The following is a 4,785-nucleotide window of genomic DNA, read 5'->3' as shown; positions in this document are numbered from 1 at the left end:
AAAAAAAAAAAAAAAAAAAAAGAGTTGGTCAGGGTCGTGTTGTTGGGTGTGGTGCACAAATCACTGAATGGAATTCTGTGGCCCATGTGCAGAAAGTCACAGTGGTCCCTTTTTGCCATACGGTTGTCATCTAAGAAAGCATCAGAACACAGAGCTATAAGGCCTCCCTCCTGTATGATTTCTCATTTTGTGATTAATCCATGTGTGTGCAAGGTATGCAGAAGAGGACACGAGGATGGCTAAAGGGGATCTGGAAGAAGGTCTGGTGGGATCAGATTGTGTGCATAGAGGACAAAGCTGTACCTGAAAAACCCAGTGTCTGTGGCTGAAGACTGTGCCCAAGAGCTGCTACCTCAAAACACCTCTGCTGCAGCCAAGAGCGTAGATCTGTGCCAGTAAGGTTTCTGGTCAGGGTTTGGTCAAGAAGTAGTGGTTGTGGACCAAGAGAGATTCTGCGCAGCAGCTCCCTACAGGAAGGGGGCGGGCAGGAGGCGGCTCTTCTGTCTACAAGCAGACAGCGGGGGTGGGGGACAAGGAGGGGACGTGGTGCTGGCCTGGGAGGGGGGAGGATACTTACGAGATTTGGGGACTTAAGAAAGTCCCTGCCTGCGGTGCGCTGGATCTGAGCTAGTCGGGGCTGTGCCTACCGAGCGGGGCCCGGCACGGCTCCTTCACCCTCTGGATCGGCCGGGCCGGGCCCTGCGGCACGTGCCCGCCCCTCCCTGCCGGGCCTGTCTAGGGTACGCGGGGCTGCACGACCCGCTCGCGGGGGAGTGGAGGGGGGGCGGGCGCATGCTCCTTGCTCGGCCCAGCGGGGGCTCACCCTGGCCCCGGCCACCCCCACGCCCATTTGGTCTCGCCCATCGATATTTTCAGCACTCAGCTTTGTCGCTCCCATTGCCCATTTGCCCTTCCAACCACAAATCGATGATGTTGCCGCAACCTATTCCTAATGCGCATGCGGACGGAGACCAACGCCTTCCTAGTTTCTTCGTTTGTTAGGTGGTCACTGTGTAACCATGGAACCCCCATCAATGTTTCCGGCATGTGGCAGCGCCAATCCATAATATCAGCGATTGATGTCTTGACTTGGAGTACTACGCATGCACGCTTGCCCACGGTCATCGATGAATTTGGTAGTCAGCTGGTCAGCCTGCTACGCGTTGCGCATGTGTACTTTCTTTGCCCATAGATGGGCAACCTCGATGCATACCGATACCGAAGTGTGCATGCGCGCTTATTGCCACCCATCGATAGTTATTTGACGACCTGCAGCCAGCTCCGTACAGCGCATGCGCACTGAGTCTCCTCTAGCCCCTATTGTTTTAACGACACTGCCGCTTTCCCGCACACCGGCTCCGCGCGCGCTGCGGCGGCGGGTCCGGAGTGACCGGGGGTGGGGACATCCCTTAACTTTACCCCGAGTATTAGCCCCAAAAAGGACTGTAGCGCTCATTCGATAGTTTCGGCGTTCGTCCTGTTGTCACTGCCTCTATAATCATGGAAACCCATCCATGACTCCTACGATGACAGGGTCCTCTGATTCCCAAGACGCACGAGCAGATCCATAATATCCAAGATCCATGTATTCTGACTGTGACCAATGCCCCCGCACAAGTTACTCGGAGTCCCACTTATCCACAGATCACAACTCCACGCATGCGTACTTGCTTTGCCCATTGATGGGCAAACACAATTGATCCCCGCTTGTTCTCAATGCGCACGCGTGCTTATGTCCTCTTATTTACGCTTTCATCGCGATACTAGGAGTCAGCTCTGTACTGCGCCTGTCCACAGGGTCCCGTCCCTCGCCCGCCCCCCCCAGTGATGGCTTAACTGTGTGGCCTATCATGTATACCGGCTCTGTTCCCCGCGCGGCTGCGGCTGCGGGCAGGGCGAGACGTGGGGGGAGTCCATTCCTGCTCCTTACCCCCAATATTAGCCCCAGAGGGAACGGAAAGCGCCATTCCCAGTGCGCATGCGGATTAAGACGGCCCTTGATCGTTTTGGCGCTCGTCCTAGCGTCTCTGCCGCTGTAACCATGGAAACCCATTCATGGTTCCTGAGCTCGCTCGCAGGACGCCTGGATACGCCAATTCATAGTATCTGCGTTCGGTGTTTTGCCTGGGCCTACGGCGCGGCTTCTAGTACCACCGATAAATTCGGTATTTAGCTGAACATTGGGGAGCGATGCATTTTGACAGCAACCATTGCGCATGTGCACGGTCCAACGTTACCGTTACATTCGGAGCTTATTTAGCCAACCCCTCAGGGCTCCGGGCATGCTTACTCGGTTTGCCCACTGATGGGAAAACCCGATGCGCCGCCTCTTCCCAAGTGCGCATGCATGTTTATGGCAGCTGATCGATATTTTCATCATGCGACCGGGAGCCAGCCGTATACAGCGGGTTTGCACCGTGTCTCCCAGCGCCGGTTTAACGATGCGACCGCTTTCCTGCACAGCGGCGCCGCGCCCCCGTGGCTGCCGCTGCCGGCCCCGAGTGAGAGCTTCTCCCCAGAATTGGTTTGGAAGGCGCGGGGGAACTGTAGCACTGAGAGTAGCACCTTGATCCTTTCGGCTCTGGTCCTGTTGTCACTGCCGCTATAACCATGGAAACCCATTCATGGCTCTCGCTCTAGCAGCGTCCACGATTTCCCAAGACGCATGTGCCAATCCAGAATATCGGTAATCGATGTTTAGACAGCGAGCACTATGCACACGCAAGGCCCGGTACCACATCAATTCAGAGTATAGCAGTCAGTGCGCCGTGCATGCGTACTTATTTTGCCCATAGATGGGCAAGCGCGCAGCACCTCTTCACAAGTGCGCATGCGTATTCATGACCGCTCATTGATGTCTTCGTTGTGTGACTGTAAGCCTGCTCTGTACGATCGAGGTTTTTACTGGGACCCGTACACATGCGCGAGGCCCAGTATCCTCGTTAAGTTGTGGTAACAGCCTCCGCGCCGTGGGCATGCGTACTCCCTTTGCCCACTCCGCAAACGCGGTGTCGCCTTTTTCCAAGTGCCCATGCGTGCTCAGAGCGGATCATCGATGTTTCATCGCGTGATCTGGAGACCGCTTTGTCCCGCGGAGGCACACTGGGTTTTCTCTAGGGACGGCTTAACGCCGCAGTCCCGCACTCCGGCTCCGCCACTGGGGCGGCTGCGGGCCGGGAGAGACGCGGGTGGGGCGTCCATCCTTGCCTCTTGCCCCGAGTACTGCCCCATTCCCAGTGCGCATGCGCGTTAGGGCGCGCCTGATAAAAGAGGCACCTGTCGTCACGGCCTCTAACCATAGAAATCCATTCATGGCTCCTGCTCTGGCAACGACCGCTAATTCCAAGAACCCATACGTCAGACCAGTTCAGGCCATCGGTGATCGACGTCTTTTGACAGCGACCATTACACATGCGCGAGCTCCCACGTTCCCCTTAAACTCGGAGGTCAGGTGACCAGCCCCTGACAGCGTTGCGCGTGCGTACTTAGACTGCCTACTGATGGGTAAATACGATGCACGGCCTCTTCCTAAGTGCGCATGCGTACTCATGGCCCCATATCGATGTTTTTCTCGTTCGACTGGGAGCCTGTCACGTACTGCGCGCGCGCACTGGGTCTGCCCCAGCCGTTATTTAACGCAGCCTCAGCTTTCTCGCCCAGCGGCTTCGCGTCCCGTAGTGGGTCGCTCTGTGGGTCCAGAATGAGGGGAGGGGGCGTCCCTATCCCAAGTATTGGTGGAGCAGGGTTGGAACTGTAGTGTCAATGCGCATGTGCATTGAGGCTCATTGCTCGATCGTTTCGACGCTCGTCCTTTCGTCACTGCCCCTGTAACCATGGAAACCCAGGAATGATTGAGAAACGAGGCAGCGGACCCTCATTCTCAGGACGCATGCATCTGTTGCTTCAAGAATCCTCCCAGGGCATGGATTCTTGAGTTGCCCATTGAAGGGCAAGTGTGATGTACCGCGTGTTCCCAAGCGCGCATGCGTGCCTGTGATGTGCTTGCGCAGTGGGTCACCCCCTCGTGTTTGAATGCTGCATGCGGGTTGCCGCACAGATGATGCTTAGGGGCAATCAACACGGGTTCATTAGTGGCAGGTCCTGTCAGACCAACCTATTGGCCTTCTATGACCAGATCACCAAATCCTTAGATGCAGGGGTAGCAGTGGACATAGTCTTCCTGGACTTTCGGAAGGCCTTCAACACTATCTCTCACCCCGTTCTCATTAAGAAACTGGGGGACTGTGGTGTCGACACCCACACAGTCAATTGGGCCGCCAAGTGGCTGGAGAGCCGCACGCAGAGAGTGGTGGTGGACAGGTCGTTTTCGACCTGGAGGGATGTGGGCAGTGGGGTTCCGCAGGGCTCCGTCCTCGGGCCCACACTGTTCGACATCTTCATCAGCGACTTGGACGAGGGGGTAAAAAGCACCCTGTTCAAATTTGCTGATGACGCTAAGATGTGGGGGGATGTGAGCATGCTAGAAAGGAGGACTAGGTTGCAATGGGACCTCGACAGGTTACAGGGGTGGGCGGATGAGAATAGGATGGGATTCAACACTGACAAGTGCAAAGTGATGCACCTGGAGAGGAAGAACCAGCACCATACCTACAGGCTGGGGAACTCCCTTCTTGCCAGATCAGAGGTAGAAAAGGATCTTGGAGTCATCATTGATTCCAAGATGAACATGGGCTGGCAGTGCGGGCACACGGTCAGGAAGACCAACCGCACCTCGTCGTGCGTCCACAGCTGCATCTCAAGCAGGTCCAAGGAGGTGATCCTCCC

This window comes from Gavialis gangeticus, unplaced genomic scaffold (genome assembly GCF_001723915.1).
Source record: "Gavialis gangeticus isolate Ggan-Ray unplaced genomic scaffold, GavGan_comp1, whole genome shotgun sequence".
Lineage (NCBI taxonomy): Eukaryota > Metazoa > Chordata > Crocodylia > Gavialidae > Gavialis > Gavialis gangeticus.
The sequence above is the reverse complement of the archived record's forward strand: the minus strand, read 5'-3'. Positions refer to the sequence as shown.